The sequence below is a fragment of the Artemia franciscana genome, chromosome 19 (genome assembly GCF_032884065.1).
Source record: "Artemia franciscana chromosome 19, ASM3288406v1, whole genome shotgun sequence".
Classification (NCBI taxonomy): domain Eukaryota; kingdom Metazoa; phylum Arthropoda; class Branchiopoda; order Anostraca; family Artemiidae; genus Artemia; species Artemia franciscana.
This window is the reverse complement of record NC_088881.1, coordinates 9,157,668-9,180,610: the sequence shown is the minus strand read 5'-3', so window position 1 is coordinate 9,180,610 and position 22,943 is coordinate 9,157,668. Positions and strand designations below refer to the sequence as shown.

The window sequence follows — 22,943 nt, the reverse complement described above, 5'->3', positions numbered from 1 at the left end:
TGATACCTCGCCCTTTACGCTAAAGTTTGACTTTTTGTCCCAATTCTTTAAGAACAACTCCTGACTCACACGGGTTGGTTAATCAGAACAATAAGAAGCTTTTTATAAAAGTAAGAAAAAACTTTAGCATGAAGAGCGAGGTATTGAGGAGGGGACACCCCCCCCTCGTATACATAGTAATTTCAGTTTCTTCTAAGTTTTAATGTTGCTCCTTACTTTCAAATGAACAAAAAAAAAAATTTTAATTTCATTGCTGATAAGACCAAGGAATTATAAAATAGTGATACATTATTTCAGAGCATAAAAATCTAGTTAAATACAAAACTTTATAGATAAAAACAAGTTTCAAGCAAATTTCCGACCTGTGATTTAGCCCCTTTAGGAACAGCACTGTGAACATACTGCCCCTTAACAAAGTTCCTTTCTCCCTCATTCTACCTTTCTGGAAAAAAGTGATGGATTATTTCAAAAAATGGAAGTTAAGTCAAAACTGATATTTGATGGATAAAAACATGCTTCAGACATATCTTATACTTGTGACTTAAGCCCTTTAGTAACTGCATCATGAACATACCTGCAGCGTGCACCTCCTTCTAAAATTTACCGCTCCCAAACTCAACAAGTCTCACCGAAAAATAGCATAAAATTAAAATATAAGTTTGAGACACGATGGATTAAACATACAACTTTTACTCCTGCAATTTAAGCCCTTTAGGAACTGGACCGTCAACCTACTGCCTCCTTCTAATATAATGATTAGCATAGACACTTGGTATCCTGAGAAACGAAGTAATTAGTGTCTTGAGAATTAGTATCAATATAAATATGTTGAAAATTTAATGTAAAGAGTGGGGCGCTAAGAGCGGTTTTAGCCGGTCCTCCTAATATATATGATATTTTCTCTTCTTTTACAGTTTTAAAGGCGCTAATAAAACTTGCTTTAATTTAGTATATGTTCATTTTTAATATTGTAATAAGGTTATCCTAACTATGAAGCAAGTCCCTCCTCAGCCCCCCAACCTTTGCACTGTAGTCACACTTTCACCAATCGAACCTGAGAATGAAAACCATCCCTGAGAACGTACAGCACTTAAAAAAATTAGGTCCTAAGGCAAGGCTGTATCCAGAGGGGGTGTCGAGTTTGACTCCCCCTCCCCCCAAAAAAATATCTGACTCGTAAAACGCAACAAAATGCATATAAACAAATTTTTCATGCGTTTTTTAAAGTTTTTGTAAAATCCCTCTCCGAAAAAATAACTCCGACAAAAATCCCGGATACACCCTTGTCCTGAGGTCTAAATATTGAAGGGGAAGGATGTTCCATTGGAGATATATAGCTCCAGGAGGATACTACCCACCCTTCCATCTATGTGTTGGTAATCATATGAATATAGTCTTCTAATCCATGCTGAAAAGAATATTTCTGAAATAAGTGGATAGCTATGAGCCCCTAGGCGTCCATATTTCACACTTAGCCCAAACATATTATTCCACGGAAAAGAATCTAGGTGGTAAATATTTCATTTCAAATCGACCAGAAGGACCTCTCAGAAGAAGTTAGAAAATGTCCACTCAAAAATATAGTTAGTGAGGCACTGGCACCCCTTCCAGTGGCGTAATTTCGTCAAAATCATGGGGGGGGGCAAAGTTGGAGCCAATTTTCCCAAATCAAGTGAAAATGACATTAAAAACTGAAAAATGAGCCGTTTGGTACCATGAAAGAACTAAATAGTACTATAAAAGTATTATAATATACTTTATAGTACTCCAAAAATAAATATATAGCCTACTAAAGAAAACTGATCCGTTTCTGTTGAAGTTTGAATTATGCAGACTTATGTTAGTTTTGACAACATTTTTCAAGAAACTAAATTTAAGCTGGGAGGGGGCAAACCGAGGTCTGGAAGGAGCAGTTGTCCCCCTACCCAATAGAAAATTGTGCCCCCAAAATTACAAAAATTACTAACAATTCAATTATCCTTAATCGAGGGTGCATTCGAGAAAGTGACAATGCTGGTTTGCGCAGTACAAGGCATATTTGGAAAAGAAAAGTATTCGAAACAACAAAGAATGCATGGGCGTGAACATATTTTTTTCACGAGGACAGGACTGGTAAAACAATCCTGGAAAAGCGTCACATTCTTCTTTTTTTACGATGGAAAATATTTGCATTTTTGTGCATTTTGTGATCATAAAAAAATTAAATATCCCCGAATGCGGGCACCAAAAATGCAAAACGTTATCTTTTGGTAAAATTTATTTTATCAGAATTTTTTCAGGAAACTGAAAGGTTTTCTAACAAAAAAGATTATTTTTCATCTTACTAATTTCAGACTGCAACTATGGAATTTTATCCAAATTACATTAATTTGCTAAATATGCATTTTATAATAATAGCAGTCTTGCATTTATTAATTTACTCAAATAGTACTAATTAAAAATTGCAATTGTAAGTTGGATTTTGGGCGGTCGCATTAAATTGAATTTGAAAAAGCAAACAAAAACTACAGATCAACCTGTAATAAACCCATTCTTCGTCACACATCAGCAACTTTTTACTCTTTTAATTTGTCTAAATTATAGCCTTGCATTTATTTATATTTTTATTTATATAGCCAAGCATCCTCCTTTTCAGCCAATCATCTAGGGCCAAACGAAAAGTACGCAGTTCTTGAACGGATTTGGAGAAGTCGCGAGGAAGGATTTAATGTAAACTAAAACTTATCGGGATAGTGTAAAAAGGGGGCCTTTGAATGGATTGAGATGGAGGAGGAGCCTACGTAGCTGAGCTGGCCTCAGACGGCTTGATGGACCAGTGAGATGATAGTAGTAGTAGTATGAGTGGTGAAAATTCTACATTTTATACTAATTGAAATCTTGCACTTATTGATTATAAATTACAATTCAGCTGTCGCGGTACTTGTGTATTATCCCAAACACACTCATGAAGTCTGCTCCTTTTGATCAAACTGCATTCGTGGTAACGAACTGTAGTAACGAGCGACCCGGCTCAATAGTAACCAAAACTCTAAAAAATGGAATTTAGATATCAATAGCTACATCAAAAGAATCGCATTTTAATGCTGGTTTTAAATATATAAGTTTAATCAAGTTTAGTCTAACCCATCAAAAGTTAAGAGCCTGAGAAAATTTGCCTTATTTTAGAAAATAGCGGGAAACAACCCCTAAAAGTCATTGAATCTTAACAAAAATCAGACCACCAGATTCAGCGTATCAGAGAACCCTATTGTAGAAGTTTCAAGCTCCTATCTACAAAAATGTGGAATTTTGTATTTTTTGCCAGAAGGCAGATCACGGATGCGTGTTTATTTGTTTTTTTTTTGTTTTTTTTTCCAGGGGTGATCGTATCGACCCAGTGGTCCTAGAGCCTTGCGAGAGGGCTCATTCTAACGAAAATGAAAAGTTCCAGTGCCCATTTTAAGTGACCAAAAAAATTGGAGGGCACCTAGGCCCCCTCCCACGCTAATTATTTTCCCAAAGTCACCAAATCAAAATCCTGAGATACCCATTTTATTCAGCGTAGTCAAAAAACCTTATGACTATGTCTTTGGGGACGAGTTACTCCCCCACAGTCCCGTGGGAGGGGCCACAAGTTACAAACTTTGACCGGTGCTTACAAATAGTAAGTTATTTGGAAGTTTACAGACGTTTTCAGGGGGATTTTTAGGTTGTGATGGGGTTGATAAGAGGGGATATGTTAGGGGGACTTTCCTTGGAGGAATTTGACATGGGGGAAGAAAATTTTCATGAAGGGAGCGCAGGATTTTCTAGCATTATTTAAAAAAAAACAATGAAAAAATAAATATGAAAAAGCTTTTTCAACTGAAAGTAAGGAGAAGCATTAAAACTTAAAACGAACAGAAATTATTACGCATATGATAGGCTGACCTCCTCCTAATACCTCGCTCTTTACGCTAAAGTATTTTTAGTAATTTCAACTATTTATTCTACGGCATTTGTGATTCAGGGTCATTCTTAAGAAATTGGGACACAATTTAAGCTTTAATGTAAAGAGCGAGGTACTGACGAGGGGGTGAACCCCTTCATATACGTAATTAAAACATGAGAATACAGAAGTTCGTTACGTAAGCTGTTTTGTAAGTTACGTATATCTTTTACTAATAAAAACATTCGTAAAAAAATTAAAGTTCTAGTTGCCTTTTTAAGTAACCAAAAAACGGAGGGCAACTAGGCCTCCTCCCCCGCTCCTTTTTTTCTCAAAATCATTCGATCAAAATTATGAGAAAGCCATTTAGCCAAAAAATAAATATGCAAATTTCGTTTTAATTATTCATCTGCGCAGAGCCAAAACCCAAAGATGCTTTTATTCAAAAACGTTCAGAAAATAAATAAAAAAGACGGAAAGTAAGGAGCGACATTAAAACTTAAAACGAACAGAAATTACTTCGTATATGAAAGGGGCTGGTTCCTCATTAACGCCCCGCTCTTTACGCTAAAGTCTTTACTGTTTTGAAAAGTAGAGTTAAGAGAAAGAGTCAAACTTCAGCGTAAAGAGCGGGGCGTTAATGAGGAAGCAGCCCCTTTCATATACGAAGTAATTACAGTTCGTTTTAAGTTTTAATGTAGCTCCTTACTTTCCGTTAAAAAAAACTTGTTTTTTAATTTAAATCTGACAAAACCGGTTTTATGGCATTTGGTATTTACCAAGTGACATATAGCGATCGCAATTTCTGTCGGTCTGTCTGTCCCGGTTTTGCTAGTTTGGGCACTTTCAGATAAGTTAGGACGATGAATTTGGTAGACGTATCAGGGACGAGACCAGATTAAACTAGAAATAGTTGTTTCCCCGATCCGACCATCTGGGGGGGGGGGACAGTTAAGTCGGAAAAATCGGAAAAAATGAGGTATTTTTAACTTACGGATGGGTGATCGGATCTTAACGAACTTCGATATTTAGAAGGATATCGTGTCTCAGAGCACTAATTTTAAGTCCCGATAAGACTCGGTGACATTAGGGGGGTTAGAGGGGAGAGCCTGAAATCTCGGAAAACGCTTAGAGTGGAGAGATCGGGATGAAACCTGGTGGGAAAAATAATCAGAAGTCCTAGATACATGATTGACGTAACTGGGACGGATCCACTCTCTTTGGCGGAGTTGGGGGGGGGGGATTCGGGAAAATTAGAAAAAAAGGTATTTTTAACTTACGAATGAGGGATATGATCTTAATGAAATTTGATATATAGAAGGACCTCGTAACTAAGACCTCTTGTTTTAAATCCTGACCGGATCCAGTGTCATCAGGGGAGTTCGGGGGGCAGGAAATCTTGGAAAACGCTTAGAGTGGAGAGATCGGGATGAAACTTGGTGGGAAGAGTAAGTATAGGTCCTAGATACGTGATTGACATAACCAGACCGGATCCACTCTCGTTGGGGGAGTTGGGGGGACCTAATACGGTAATTCGGAAAATTAGAAAAAAATGAGGTATTTTTAACTTACGAACAGGTGATTGGATCTTAATAAAATTTAATATGTCGAAGGAGCTCATGTCTCAGAGCTCTTATTTTAAATCCCGACCGAATCCGGTGACATTGGGGAGTTGGAGGAGGAAATCGGAGATCTTGGAAAACGCTTAGAGAGTAGAGATCGGGATGAAACTTGATGGGAAGAATAGGCACATGTCCTAGATACGTTATTGGCATAACCGGACCGGATCCACTCTCTTGGAAGAACGGTTAATTCGAAAACATTAGAAAAATATAGGTGTTTTAGAAAATATAGATATAATATATAGGTGTTTTTACAATTTTATATTTAGAAGGACCTCGTGTCTCAGAGCTGTTATTTTAAATCCCTCAACTCAGTTATTTTTAAATCAAATCGCTGTTATTTTTAAATCAACTCAGAGCTGTGATTTGGTGACATTGGGGAGGAGTAGGAGGGGAAAACCAAAAATCTTGGAAAACGCTTAGAGTGAAGAGGTGGTAATGAAGCTCTTGGCTCTTCCGACCTCTTCACAATTGCCATATGAGCTCTTGGCTCTTGTTCTGTCTGCAATCGGTCATAATTAGCTAAGTATTAGTGAGAAAACTATGATGCAGATATATTTTAATTATATATCTAATATATAGAGGTAGTGAGATATTTCATATAATGTGTTCTGAGCAGCCTTCTTTCCACAATTCTTTTTTATAGTTTTCATAATTTTGTTACAAAAACTTACAATTTCATCGAATTTTGGGATAATTCATTACGATTAACTTAACTTCACTTCTTGAGTGCGTTCGGGATAATACACAAGTACCGTTGTCGCAATAAACTGAATTAAGAAAACAACTGCAAAAAACAACCTACGAATCCCTATATCAGTGTGCTGTCTCTCCTAAGAGTCTCACAAAAGAATTTTTGTTCGGGGGGGGTACAAAAAAGACTTAAAAACGCATCAAAAATTTGGTTATAGGCATATTTGTTACGTTTTTACGAGCCGGAAAAACCTTTCGGAGGGGGAGGGTTAAAACCCCCTATCCCCCTCCTTGGCCTTGATAACAGCAAATAACATCTATTTTAAAGTAGGGCCATGCACTTATAGTACTTGTATGATATCCCAGCCACACTCAAGAAGTGACGTTAGGTTCATCCTATTAAAATATACCAAAATATGATGAAAATATAAGACTTTAATAACAAAATTATAGAAATTACAATAGAGAATTAGTTAAAGCTGGCTGGCCAAAACGCATTATATTAAATACCTAACCACCTCCATCTATCCGATATATATATATATATATATATATATATATATATATATATATATATATATATATATATATATATATATATATATATATATATATATATATATATATATATATATATATATATATATATATATATATATATATATATATATATATATATATATATATATATATATATATATATATATATATATATATATATATATATATATATATATATATATATATACATATATATATATATATATATATATATATATATATATATATATAATATATATATATATATATATATATATATATATATATATATATATATATATATATATATATATATATAAGTTCATTCAGGTTTTTTGCAATGTGTTAATATTTGTGATTTGGTAAAATTTATAATATTTAGTTTACCTATTGTTGCTAAAAAGAAGGATATATTAACAGGATAAGCTTGTTTTGGTTTTACTTGGTTGTTTTACATTTGCTGTTTTTTTGTTTTTTTTTTCTCATAGGCATGTATTTTGGAGGTGATACCTGACACGGGGATGACATGGATATTCTGTGGTAGCCACAACACTGTGCTGGGTAGAGAATTTAAAGTGGCGAAACCCTATATAGGCCAGTGTATTCTCCTGATGAGCCCTTGTGTTGGGTTGTTGCCTCTGAATTATTTGTCTATATTATTTTTTCTATTTTTTTGGTAAATGACGACTTATACTTATTGACGACATGACTGCCTGTCCATGGATTATTCTTTATGGTTGATTGTGTGTGGTTATGCCGTTTGACCTATGTGATTGTATGGATGAGTAGGGTTAAGGCCTCATTCAAGTGCTGGTCTGTATTAATCACTAATTTAGGAAAACAGTCTTCCTTTTCTCCTTCTGTCTCTCTCGTTTTTTTTTTTGTTTTTTTTTGTGTTTGTGCTGTTGCATTGGTGATTTCTCTTTTCATGATATATATATATATATATATATATATATATATATATATATATATATATATATATATATATATATATATATATATATATATATATATATATATATATATATATATATATATATATATATTAAAATATACCTGCATAGTATTTTATCTTGCTCACGTGAAGCTGATCTCCAAGCGCACACATAAATACAGAGACAAACTAGTTGTATTACAGAGGGAAAAAAGAGTGTGGTCGGAATAAAAGTACCGCACTTATTTTCAAGGGAGCGACCACTTTCAGGAATCCTGTACGTCAAGTGGCACATGCCAAGAGTGGCATAAGTCTGACAAGCGTGGCAGAACTGTGCGACACAGGCGGTACTGAGGTGTACACCAAGTGGCGGGAAGTGGGCACCCCTCGCTTATTTTCATTGCTCCAAATAATACAAATTGCAATTGCCACTTTAAAAGCCTAGGCCAGGATTGGAGTGTGCTGAAACTGCATTCTAGAGGATTAAGAGAAACATTTCAAATGACATAAGAGTTTCAGCTTTGACCAATAAAAACTGAGCCTAATCTTTCGAGCGAAAACTAAAAGAGACATATAAATTTACCTGCCCAAGTTCTAAAATATGGGTTGTATACAAGATACAATTGCAGTTAAGACTAAAGAAATCAGGGATTTAAGGAAAAAGAATAAGTCAATATAAAAATTAAAAATAATAAACAAGGAATATAAGAATAAAGGTAAAATATCAATATCCACGTTAAGTTTACATAATGACGGAAAAAAAGAAAGATGGCGGAGATGAATTTCAGCCCCCTCCCCCTTATAGTACATCGTAGTTCACTCGTCTGCTCTTAGCCTTTAATGGAGTATAGCAATTGGTTCTTTCATTTTTCTGTTAAATATATTTGTTTAATAAAAGATATTAATATATTAAGTATATATTTAGTATATTTATTTAATGAATTAAATATATTTATGTAATATTACCGATAATACGTATTCTTTTACTTCCTTTCTTTTTAAATAAACAACAGTGAGAATAAAAGAGTAATCTAGGAATCGACGTACAAGTTCTGGAATTGAAATTCAATTCGAGGTGTAATCGAACTATTTCGTGGTAAAGGAGCAACCCGTTTCAGTAGGAAGCAAAACCTTAAAAAATGGAATTTTGATACCAATAGGTAAGCTACATGCTTTATATGCTGATTTCAAATATGTAAATTTCATTAAGTTTAGACTTACCCATAAAAGTTTACGAGCTTGAGAAAATGTTTCCTGATTTTCAAAAAAAGGGGAAAGCATCCCCTAAATGTCAATAAATCTTAATGATAATCACGCCATCAGACTCAGCGTATTCGAGAACCCTGTTGTAGAAAAATCAAGCCTCTATCTGCAAAAATGTGGAATTTTGCATTTCTTTTTTGCCAGAAGAAAGATCACGGCTGGTTTTTTTTTGCTTTTTTTGTATGCTTTCCCCAGGGGTCATCATATCGGCCCACTGGTCCTATAATATCGAGAGAGGGCTCATTCGAAAGGAAATTAAAAGTTCTAATGCCCTTTTTAAGTGATCAAACAAATTGTAGGGCAACAAGGCCCCCTCCTCGCCCCTTTTTCGCAAAATCGTCCAATCAAAATTTTGATATAGCCAATTTGTTCATCATAGTTGAAAGGCTCAATAACTATGCCTTTTGGTATAACATGACCCCCAACAGCCCCGGGAGAGAGGTCTTTAAGTTACACAATTTGCCCATTGTTTACGCATAGTATTTCTTATTGGGATGTATGCATACATTTTTGGGTGGAAGGGGGGGGAATTTTCTTCTGGGGGTTTTTCCACGGGAGTATTTTCCATGGGAAGGGAAGTTTTCTGGGAGTGAAATTGTCAGGTGAAATTACACACTAGGGGAATTTGCCCGAATTCTTATGCAAATTCTTTTCATATGTCTTGCTTTCTCTTTTTGCCTCGATTTTACGTGCGGAGTGGTTAAGAGTAATTGTCCGGGGTAAATCTTCACCGGGATTGAATTGTCTAGAGGATATTTCCGTAGGGAAGAGGTTTCTCCATGGAGGTAGGGCCAGATTTCCTGGCATTATTTAAGAAACGATCAGAAATTAAATTAAAAAAACTTTTTTTCAACTGAAAGTAAGGAGCAACATTGAAACTTAAAACGAGCAGAAATTATTATATATATAAAGGGAGTTGCCCCCTCCTCAATACCCCGCTCTTTACGCTAAATTTTTCATAGTACTTTAAAAAAAAAAGCGTCTTATTGTTCTAATTAAACGGCCCTTGTGTTTCATGAGTCATTCTTAAAATATTAGGACGAAATTCAAACTTTAGCGTAAAGAGCGAGGTGTTGAGGAGGGGCAACCCCCTTTATATACGTAATAATTTCTGTTCTTTTTAAGTTTTAATGGTGCTCATTACTTGCAGTTGAAAAAACTTGTTTTTTAATATATTTAGTTCATTACAGCGGTGCAAGTAAAAAAGATAATTATTGTGCAATAATGAGCGAAATACCATTATTAACGGCAATCTTACATATTCACAGAATGGGGGCGGGGTAAGGGGATAATAGGGTAGTAATAGTAATATAAAATATTACTTTTACTCGTTTCCCCTTTATTTGTATTTATTTACTCTGTATGTTTATATGTATGTATGTATGTATGTTTATATACATACATACTTTATACGTATGTGTTTATTATGACTTTAGTTACTTTTTATGGCACTTGGTATTAACCAAGTGACATATAGCAATCGCCAATTCTGTCGGTCTGTCTGTCGGTCCCGGTTTTGCTACTTTAGGCACTTCCAGGTAAGCTAGGACGATGAAATTTGGCAGGCGTATCAGGGACGGGACCAGCTTAAATTAGAAATAGTCGTTTTCCCAATTTGACCATCCGGGGGGGAGTGGGGGCCGGTTAATTCGGAAAAAATAGAAAAATTGAAGTATTTTTAACTTACGAACTGTTGATCAGATCTTAATGAAATTTGATGTTTGGAAGGATATCGTGTCTCAGAGCTGTTATTTTAAATCCCGACCGGATCTGGTGACATTGGGGGGGGGATATGGGAGGGGGAAACCTAAAATCTTGGAAAACACTTAGAGTGGAGGGATCGAGATGAAACTTGGTGGGAAAAATAAGCACACGTCCTAGATACATGATTGACATAACCGGAACGGATCTGCTCTCTTTGGGGTGGTTGGGGAGGGGGGGGGGGTAATTCTGAAAAAATCAAAAAAAATATTTTTTTTTTAATTATTTTTAATTCTGAAAAATTAAAAAATGAGGTATTTTTAACTTACGAACGGGTGATTGGGTCTCAATGAAATTTGATATTTAGAAGGATATCGTGTCTCAGAGCTCTTATTTTAAACCCGACCGGATCTGGTGACATTGGGGGGGAGTTGGGAGGGGGAAACCTAAAACTTGGAAAACACTTAGAGTGGAGGGATCGGGATGAAACTTGGTGGGAAAAATAAGCACAAGTCCTAGATACATGATTGACATAACCGGAACGGATCCGCTCTCATTGGGTAGTTGGGGGAGGGGTTAATTCTGAAAAATTACAAAAAAATGAGGTATTTTTAACTTACGAACAGGTGATCGGATCTCAATGAAATTTGATATTTAGAAGGATATCGTGTCTCAAAGCTCTTATTTTAAATCCTGACCGGATCTGGTCACATTGGGGGAAGTTTGGGGTGGGGAACCTAAAATCATGGAAAACGCTTAGATTGGAGGGATCGGGATGAAACTTGGTGGGAAAAATAAGAGCAGAAGTCTTACATACGTGATTTACACAATTGGAACGGATCCGCTCTATTGGGGGGGGCTAATTTTGAAAAATAAGAAAAAATGACGTATTTTTAACTTACGAAGGAGTGATCGGATCTTCATGAAACTTCATTTTTAGAAGGACCTCGTAACTCAGATCTCTTATTTTAAATCTCAACCGGATCAAGCGTAATTGGGGGGGGGGGGGGGCAGTTGGGGGACCGGAAATCTTAGAAAATACTTAAAGCGGTGAGATCAGGATAAAACTGGATGGGAAGAATAGAAACCTGTCAAAGATACGTGACTGACATAACCGGACCGGATCTGCTCTCTTTGGTGGAATTGGGGGGGGGGGGTAATTTTGAAAATTGAGGTATTTGTAACTTACGAAAGGGTGACAAGATCTTAATGAAATTTGATATTTAGAAGGATCTTGTGCTTTAAAGTTCTAATTTTAAATTCCTACCAGATCCTGTGACATTGGGGGGAGTTGGAGGGGGAAACCGGAATTCTTGGAAAACGTGGAAATTAGGGTTTTTTTATCTTACGAATAGATTAAAAATTTGATTTTTAGAAGGAATTCATGTCTCAGAGCTCTTATTTCAAATCCCAACCAGATCTTTTGACATTGGGGGGAGTTGGAGGGGGAAATCTTGGAAAAACACTTGGAGTGGAGGTATCGGGATGAAGCTTGGTGGATAGAATAAACAAAAGTCCTTGATACGTGATTGACAGAATCGTACTGGATTCGCTCTCTTTGGGGGAGTTGGGGGGAGGGGTTCAGTGATTTGGCGAGTTTGGTGCTTCTGGACGTGCTAGGACGATTAAAATTGGTAGGCGTGTCAGGGAGCTGCACAATTTAACTTGATAAAGTCGTTTTCCCAGATTCGACCATCTGGGGCTAAAGGGAGAGGAAAATTAGAAAAAATTAGGTATTTATAACTTACGAGTGGGTGATCGGATCCTAATGAATTTTGATATTTAGAAGGACATCGTGTCTCAAAGCTCTTATTTTAAATCCTGACCGGATCTGGTGACATTGGGGGAAGTTTGGGGTGGGGAACCTAAAATCATGGAAAACGCTTAGATTGGAGGGATCGGGATGAAACTTGGTGGGAAAAATAAGAGCAGAAGTCTTACATACGTGATTTACATAATTGGAACGGATCCGCTCTATTGGAGGGGGGGGGGCTAATTCTGAAAAATAAGAAAAAATGACGTATTTTTAACTTACGAAGGAGTGATCGGATCTTCATGAAACTTCATATTTAGAAGGACCTCGTAACTCAGATCTCTTATTTTAAATCTCAACCGGATCAAGCGTAATTGGGGGGGGCAGTTGGGGGGACCGGAAATCTTAGAAAATACTTAAAGCGGTGAGATTAGGATAAAACTGGATGGGAAGAATAGAAACCTGTCAAAGATACGTGACTAACATAACCGGACCGGATCTGCTCTCTTTGGTGGAATTGGGGGGGGGGGGTAATTTTGAAAATTGAGGTATTTGTAACTTACGAAAGGGTGACCAGATCTTAATGAAATTTGACATTTAGAAGGATCCTGTGCCTTAAAGTTCTAATTTTAAATTCCTACCAGATCCTGTGACACTGGGGGGGGGAGTTGGAGGGGGAAACCGGAATTCTTGGAAAACGTGAAAATTGGGGTATTTTTATCTTACGAATAGATGATCGGATCTTAATGAAATTTGATTTTTAGATTGAATTCATGTCTCAGAGCTCTTATTTCAAATCCCGACAAGGTCTTTTGACATTGTGGGGAGTTGGAGGGGGAAATCTTGGAAAAACACTTGGAGTGGAGGAATCGGGATGAAGCTTGGTGGATAGAATAAACAAATGTCCTTGATACGTGATTGACAGAATTGTACTGGATTCGCTCTCTTTGGGGGAGTCGGGGGGAGGGGTTCAGTGATTTGGCGAGTGTGGTGCTTCTGGACGTGCTAGGACGATTAAAATTGGTCGGCGTGTCAGGGAGCTGCACAATTTGACTTGATAAAGTCGTTTTCCCAGATTCGACCATCTGGGGCTAAAGGGAGAGGAAAAATTAGAAAAAATTAGATATTTATAACTTACGAGTGGGTGATCGGATCTGAATGAATTTTTATATTTAGAAGGACATCGTGACTCAGAGCTCTTATTTTAAATCCTGACAGGCATTAAGCCTCTTATTTTCCTTTTTAAATCAATCTATTGATTCATAGAATTTTGTTAGAACTCATACTATATGATCTCTTGGCTCTTAGCTCTTCTCGCCTCGTCACAAGTGCCATATGAGCTCTTAGCTCTTGTTATGTCTAGTTACCAATGACATATTTTTTTTATCACTTATTATTTTTTAAATAAAAAATTGTTTTGTCATGAACTGAATGAGTAGCCTAATCCAGACCTCATGGTTCAAGTTCTGAAATAAGGGTTAAATATTAGGTATAATTCTTTACAGAAAAAAAAACTAAAAAATTTTAACTAATAACTAAAAAATAAAATCATAACTAAAAAAAATAAATAAGTAAAAAAAGCTATACAATGATGGGCGAAATACCAGTGCCAAGATTTATCCTCTAAAAAGAAGGGGGGAGGGTAGTCCACCTCTTGTACACTCGGTAGTTTCACTCGATTGCTCTTTACCTCTATTTAAGCATAAGTATTGCTTTGGTACTTGTTAATTACACAGAACACACCCAAGAAGTGAAGTTAGGTCAATCCTAGTGAGATATACCAAAAGATGATAAAAAAATAATAATTTAGTAACAAAAATACGGAAACTACAACAGAGAATTATGGAAAGCAGGCCGCCCATAACACTTTCTATTAAATACCAACCATAACCTAATCTAGCCAAAATACCAACTCTATATATTAAATATTTAATTAAAACATACCTACAACAAGTTTTTCCACTGAGCCTAAGCTACTTGTCTCAGAATTCAGCTAAACCAGTTTTTTCTGAGATCTTACATATCAAAATTTTTTGAGTGTGTTCTGGATAATTAACAAGTAACATTTCTTTTTTTAGTTACAAAAAACACTTTTATGATTTCTTTTTTTTTACAACAAAAAGCGAAACAAACAAGAGGCATGTAAATTTACCTGCCCAAGCTCTGACATATGGGCTGTATAGAAATGCTAGTAGCGACGGGAATTGAGAAAAAAGGTGAACTACCAATATAATCAGTAATTTTGTATATTCATAGAATGGAGAGAGAGGGGGGAGGACAAAAGTGTAACCTTGGAATTTCATTCATCTTCTTAAGCATAGTTATTTTTATTTAATTTTTAACTAATTAAATTAACTAATTTATTTATTTAATTAATTATTTTAGTTAATTTGTTGCAAATTTATCAATTTAATTCATCTATTTTATCAATTTAACTGCAAACTAATTTATATAATGCCTATTGTGTCATTGGCACTTAACTAACGACAAAACAAATAATATTGTAAATAATTGCTTTTGTACTTATTACAACATTGAATATAAATGAAGTGAAATAATTGTAGTGAAATAAAATCTTCAGTTGATGAGTTTTTAGCAATTAGGATCGTTATATATAAAATATTCAGTTTAATTTTATTGGTTCTTTCCAAGACTTTGTCTGCAGTGATTTTTGGTTTTTCTAAGAATAATTTGCATATTCAATTTCAGTTTTACTCATTTTAAGATTTCTTTATTCATTTATATGGTACCTGTTGTATGTTTGTTTGCTCTGACTGTGTATTTAATTTTTGTTTATTTCGTTTTATTATTTATTTTATTTAAAATTTGTTTATTTCGTTTCAGGTATCATTAATTCTTTAATAGTTATTTCTGATCCTTTTGAGCTTAAATTGTAGATTTTTATCTCTACTGCTCTTAAGTTTAATAAGGCCTCTACTTTCCTTTGAGAAGATTCTTTTTTGGGAAGTTTTTTTTTAATAATTTCTCTTTATTCTTGATTGCTAAAGTTTCAAGTTTTTCAAAACTCTCCATTCCAAAACTATTTCTTTTTTTCAACAGCAAAGTTCCATTAAAGTATCAAAACTAGCATCAAAGTGATAAAGTATAAAAATAAAGAAAGTATCAAAGTAAACAAAGTATCAAAGTAACAATAAGCACCTTTCATAATTCACATCCCTTTTCCCGGGGGCTGGGAGGGGGTTAAAACCTTTATCCCGGGGGCATAATTATTTGCCTTTTGGACTGTTTTGAAGAAAACATTTATCTCAAAATTTTGACCAGATACCTTTAGGGAATACAGGCAGAAGGGGAGGGGCTGGTCGCTCTCTGATCACTTTTGACCATAGAAGTAGCTCGCTAATTTTCTAATATATATATATATATATATATATATATATATATATATATATATATATATGTATATATGTGTATATGTATATATGTATAAATATATATAAATATATATATATATATATATATATATATATATATATATATATATATATATGTATATATATATATATATATATATATGTATGTATATAAATATATATAATAAAATAAAAAAAGAAAAAGGAAAAAGAGGCAAAAAAGAAAATTTGTGGTAAATTGTAGCTGACTGAGTAACTCCTTGGCTAATTTACTTTATTATTTATTTTATTATTATCATTTATTTCTATTTATATAAGAAAATGTGTGGTAAATTGTGGCTGACTGAGCAACTCTTTGGCTACTTTACTTTGTTATTTATTTTATTATTATCATTTATTTCTATTTATATAAAAAAAAAAATTGGTAAATTGTGGCTGACTGAGCAACTCTTTGGCTAGTTTACTTTATTATTTATTTTATTATTATCATTTATTTCTATTTATATAAGAAAATGTGTGGTAAATTGTGGCTGACTGAGCAACTCTTTGGCTACTTTACTTATTATTTATTTTATTACTATAATTTATTTCTATTTATATAAAAAAAAAAATTGCTAAATTGTGGCTGACTGAGTAACTCTTTGGCTAGTTTACTTTATTATTTATTTTATTATTATCATTTATTTCTTTTTATATGAAAAAATTTTTGGTAAATTGTGGCTGACTGAGCAACTCTTTGGCTAGTTTCCTTTATTATTGTTATCATTTATTTCTATTTATATAAGAAAATTTGTGGTAAATTGTGGCTGACTGAGAAACTCTTTGGCTGCTTTACTTATTATTTATTTTATTATTATCATTTATTTCTATTTATATATAAAAAAAAAATTTGTAAATTGTGGCTGACTGAGCAACTCTTTGGCTAGTTTACTTTATTATTTATTTTATTATTATCATTTATTTCTATTTATATGAAAAAATTTTTGGTAAATTGTGGCTGACTGAGCAACTCTTTGGCTACTTTACTTTACTATTTATGTTATTATCATCATTTATTTCTATTTATATAAAAAAAAAGGTGTGGTAAATTGTGGCTGACTGAGCAACTCTTTGGCTAGTTTACTTTATTATTTATGTTGTTATTATCATTTATTTCTACTTATATAAAAAAAAAATTGCTAAATTACGGCTGACTGAGCAACTCTTTGGCTAGTTTACTTTATTATTTATTTTATTATTATCATTTATTTCTATTTATATATAAAAAAAAATTGGTAAATTGTGGCTGACTGAGCAACTCTTTGGCTAGTTTACTTGATTGTTTATGTTATTATTATCATTTATTTCTATTTATATAAAAAAAATGTATGGTAAATTGTGGCTGACTGAGCAACTCTTTGGCTAGTTTACTTTATTATTTATTTTATTGTTATCATTTATTTCTATTTTATTATTCTAATTTTTAATAAGTATAATTTTTTACTTATATAATTATACAAGATAATTATTGATCTATACAATTTATCAGCAAGAGATTGGGGGTTTAAGGGGTAGGTACCACAGATCACATCTTGGCTAGTCTTGATCATAATTTGAAAAACAATCAGAAACTAAATAAAAAACAAGTCTTTTCTACTGAAACTAAAAAACAATATTAAAACTTCAAACCAACAGAAATTATTCTGTAAATGAAGGGGATTACCCCCTCCTCAATCCTTGCTCTTCATAATGAAGTTTGACTTTTTGTCTGATTTTTTTAAGAACAACTACTTAAACGCAACAACCATTGAATTAGAATAAGAAGCTTTTAGCATACCAAGCGAGCGGTTAAAAAGGGGACAGCCCCCTTACACACGGAATAATTTCTGCTTGTTTTAAGTTCTAATATTGCACTTTACTTTCGATTGAAAAAACTTGTCTTTCTTTACGTAATCAAAATGGAAGATGAGGTATGCTGACTAACAATGCCCCTCATTTAGATGGGGCATTTTCAAGCAACCACCACATACTCAACTTAGCACCAGGTAAGTTTCAACTTTTCCGTGAATCGAAAAAAAAATTATCAAAGAAATTAGGTAGAGTAGAAACCTTAACTGTGCATTGCTTCCAGCAATAAAACCATTTCTCTAAAATTCACCTGGGTTTCATTCATAGTCGTTCAGAGGTTGAAAAAGAAACAAAGACCCTAATATGTTTGGAAGGTCCAAAGCTTTTTCCAGCTTTAAAATCTGGGGAAAATGTCTTATTTTATTAGATTTTACCTTATATTGGTAAAATCTTACCTTATGTTTACCTTACCTTGGTAAAATCTTACCTTATCTTGGTAAAATGTTACCTTATTTTTACCTTATCTTGGTAAAATGTTACCTTATTTTTACCTTATCTTGTTAAAATCTTACCTTATTTTTACCTTATCTTGGTAAAATGTTACCTTATTTTTACCTTATCTTGTTAAAATCTTACCTTATTTTTACCTTATCTTGGTAAAATTTTACCTTTTTTTTTACCTTATATTGGTAAAATGTTACCTTATTTTTACCTTATCTTGGTAAAATGTTACCTTATTTTTGCCTTATCTTGGTAAAATCTTACCTTATCTTGGTAAAATGTTACCTTATTTTTACCTTATCTTGTTAAAATCTTACCTTATTTTTACCTTATCTTGGTAAAATGTTACCTTATTTTTACCTTATCTTGGTAAAATGTTACCTTATTTTTACCTTATCTTGTTAAAATCTTACCTTATGTTTACCTCATCTTGTTAAAATCTTATCTTATTTTTACGTTATCTTGGTAAAATTTTACCTTATTTTTACCTTATCTTGGTAAAATGTTACCTTATTTTTACATTATCTTGTCAAAATCTTACCTTATTTTTATCTTATCTTGAATACACTTCATCAGCGTTTCTGCTTTCATTGATCCCAACTCCACAAAATTGACAATCAGATCTTGACTAACTGTACTGGCAAGCATCAAATTATGATTGGTCATTTTGAATGACACAATTTTCGGAATTTCCATTAGACTTAAAACAGGTGCAAATGGTGCAAAGCAGGTGCAACCAAATTTCTTGTTGTTATCACACATGTGCACCCCAGGTTTCCTTTTTATGGTTTCATTCTGTAAAAAAACAAGAAAAAATGAAAAATAAAACATACAAATTGAAAAAAAACTATTATTTTGCTATATTTTTGTAGAAAAAATAAGCTGAAAAATTATTTAAATAAAGGTAAAACCATACTGACCATAAATAATGTAAACTTTAGCAATATTGAACAATCCTCAATTAGGTCTGACTACTCAAAAGTAGGTCTGACTACACAAGCTAGTCCGTCTTAAAAGGAATTTACTTCGAAAACAAATGCAAGGAATATACTTTGAAAACAAATGCAAGGAATATACTTTGAAAACAAATGCAAGGAATATCTTCATAAGTCAGGTAAACAAAAAGCTAGTTATTCTTTTTTTTATGAAACCATTTTAACTACAAATGGCTTTCAAACAACAAAATTGAATAAAAAAAGTTGAATGTAAAGAAAATGGGTGAAATGTCCAGTGCTGTGGAGTCAGTTACAACTTATAACCAACTCTGACTCCAGACATTTTCAATACACCAACTCAACTATGACGCCATTCAGCAGAAATCTACTAAATTTCCACCACCACAGCCCTGGTCTAAAGTTTCATTTAACTTTAACCAATCCAATTTATAACCAGTTTATAAATTATAACCAACTCCAGACCATTTCAGTATAGCAACTCAACCACAATTCAGCAAAAAATCTATTAAGACTCCAACTCCACAGCCCTGTTTTAAAGCTTTATTTAACTAGATTTCTTAAGTTATAACCAACTCCAGACATTTTCAATATACCAACAGTAACTTTATTCAGCAAAAGTTAACTCAAATTCCAATTCCACAGCCCTGCTTTATTTAACTAGATGTTATATGTTATAACCAACACTGACTTTAGACAATTTCAGGACACCAACTCCAACTCTATTCAGCAATACTACAACTCCAACTCCACAGCCCTGAAAATTTCAAATTTCAGGTGAGAAGCTTTTTGCTACCTTGAAAAATAGTTGATTTAGGTGAATAAGACTTCTGGGAAACATTAAGAGCCTTATTGTTGCCCACAGAACTATTCCTTAAAACATCTGCCCCCATCACTCCTCCTTCCATAAGACACTGACTTCTGGTAAGCTTATACAATCTTTCTGTTATAAAAATGAAATCCTCTGATAAAGACCTAAGGCTCAAATGAGGCATAATAGAAGAGCTTTGTCCTCATACCTTTGCTTAACCATGATTTGTAATTTTTAAAGTCTGTAGAATAATTTCTTACATTTGAAAAAAAGCTCTCGTATACCTAAGATATATAAGATTAGGCTATTATATATACAGAGTGACTAATATTGAAAAAAAAAAGCTAAAAATCAGAGCTAGATTTTTAACCAAGTGGTATGTTTCTATCTTATTCCTACTAGATTCAAAATGAGAAAAAAGGTTTCATTTTAAGAGTCTTTGAATGGAATTTGCAAGGGTAGTGATTAGTGAACATCAAAAGGCACATTAGGTTGTGTGTTCATTTCTTAATTAGCAAATTGATCAAGATAGAAATTTTGAGACATGAGGTATGGGGCCTTACTTTTTGAGGCATGAGGCCTCAAAATGAATACCGTGGTATATTTCTTTGATTGTAGAAGAGTTTGTAACTCTACTCAGTATAATCATATATACAGAGTGCCTACTATTTTGTTAAAACTTCCCTTTCATAATGGAAATTGTTGGGATTTGTTTGTATTTTTAGAAAGTGTTAAAAGGTGTATTGAGTGGTATGTTCATCTTCTAGCTAGCAAACTAAATTAGACACTCAGAATGATCAGCTGGCCCTCTACAAGAAATGAGGGGGATAGGATTTACTATTCATGGTAGTGACTAGTAACTACTAGGTATATTTGAAAAGTGTTGAATGGAGAATCAAATGGTATATAGTTGTTACTGTAACTAGGTGGCCTAAGTTTTGAGTTTTTTCTATTACTTACTCTTTGCTGTTATGTCAAATTCTGAGCCAATAAAAAGAGACTAAAATGTGATTGGTCCTTTATTTGAAATTCAAGGTCAGTAAAAAGAACAAAAAATGATAGACCCAAAACATGTTTATAAATAAGTTATGTTTCACAATAGTTTATTATGTTTGTTAAGATACAAATGGCAAAATTGGCAAAACTACATAAAATAAAAACTAGATACATAAAGTGGGAAAGAAGTAAAATGGCAAAACTAGATACATAAAAGTGGGAAAGAAGCAATTTATATATACATATATATATATATATATATATATATATATATATATATATATATATATATATATATATATGGATTTTCTTCTTAATTTGCCTTTGATGTCTTACATTTGATTTATGTTAAGGTAGGATGATGGACCTTGTAGAAGTCCTGACAGCAAAACATTAGGGACAAATGGCAAAACTAGATACAAAAAAGTGGGAAAGAAGTAAAATGGCAAAACTAGATACATAAAAGTGGAAAAGAAGTAATTTTTTTATTGCTTAGAATATAAACACACAACCAAATGAATCATCTAAAGCTTTTTTTGAAATATACAAGTTGCCTCCTTTGCAAGTTTATTTTGAGGTAATTGCCACAGTTGCAAGGTATTTGATAAGCCCCTGTTAGGTGAGTAACTGGGGTTTTACCTTCAATGGATGCTAGGACTCTTTTAAAAAGTTTTTAAAAATACTTTAAGTTTTAATTTTCACATTTTAATGTAAGTTTATATATATATATATATATATATATATATATATATATATATATATATATATATATATATATATATATATATATATATATCCTGGTGTTGTGCTGAAAAAAGCCCTTGGACATAGGGCCAAAATAGCCACTGAGTTGAATTCCACTGTCTTGGAAAAATTTCCCAATTGTTCCTAATTTGTGTTTGTTTGTACAAAATGAATCATCTAAAGCTCTTTTGAAGAATACAAATTGCTTCTTTTACAAGTTTATTTTGAGGACTTTAAGTGACAGCTTTTGCAATATCCTTAGTCACTAAAATTTTACCTGAAATTAGTAATCAACAATTCTAAATTGTTGGTAGTTCTTCTAAAAAGAACTACCAATTGTAGCTAATCCAGGCATGGTAATTATTGTTTTTCTTGGTCTTAATAGTAAAACATTATTTCAAAACAGACTTGCAGCAATTTTCAGAAGAGCCAGAAAACCCTTGAAAATGATCTCAGAGCATAAAACTGTTGCCATTTGTAGCAATTTCTGGCTTTTTTAAAAAAGAAACTCTGCACATTTCTTTTCAAAGTAACATTTTACTATTAAGACTAATGAAAATAGCAATTAGCCTACTATTACTTAGACAAGTGAAAGCTTCTAAGGGGGTATAATAGTGTTCATAGAGTCAGAGGAGCATTATATTAGTTAAAGGAGCTAAAGGATGGAAATATGAAGTTTGCAGCCTTGGTTAACACAATGACTTCCACATCAAATACAGTCAAGTATCCATTAGGCTAGAATTTTTGGACTACAGATTTGGATGGAACAATAAATACAGCCCCCCACCCATTAATATATCAGTAAATATGTCAATATGGTCAGTAGAACTTGCTTTCTATAAGGTACTCAAGTGAGAGTGCAAGATCTAACCCTTTCTAGTTTTCAAGGTTTTCAGAGTACTCTATACTCTTGTAGTCCCAAATATGAGTAGGTTTTATATCTCCTATGTTCAGAAAATTTGGGCTCATTTTCTCTTATTCACTTTCATTCATGCAAAATTATGTTATCAATTAAAAAGTCATGTGTGGTTATAAAACTTTATAAATCCCTTGTCCGTCCCCACCTTGAGTTTGGCTTGACTTTGGCCTTTCCCCAAAATAAAATGGACACAAGAGCCCTTGAAAGTGTCCAAAGGAGAGCAACCAAACTGGTCCGTGGCTTAAATAATGTCCCTTACCAGGATCGCCTAGGATCTTTGAGACTTCCAACCCTCACCTATCGAAGATATAGAGGAGATGTGATCATGGCACGCAAAATTTTCAAATCCGGTCACCTGAACCAGATCTTCACCCCCTCTTTGGCTAACAATTCAAGAGGTCACAG

At 33.4% G+C, this 22,943-nt stretch overlaps 1 protein-coding gene across 3 annotated transcripts in view; it reads right to left on the bottom strand.

The window, feature by feature from the left end:
- LOC136039263 (single-minded homolog 1-like) overlaps nt 1–22,943 on the bottom strand; it is a 116,054-nt gene that overhangs the window by 91,809 nt on the left and 1,302 nt on the right. For all 3 annotated transcript variants that reach the window (XM_065722836.1, XM_065722834.1, XM_065722835.1), the window contains exon 2: nt 18,657–18,910. The gene's annotated coding sequence lies outside the window, so the exon portion shown is untranslated. The remainder of the gene's footprint in view (nt 1–18,656; nt 18,911–22,943) is intronic.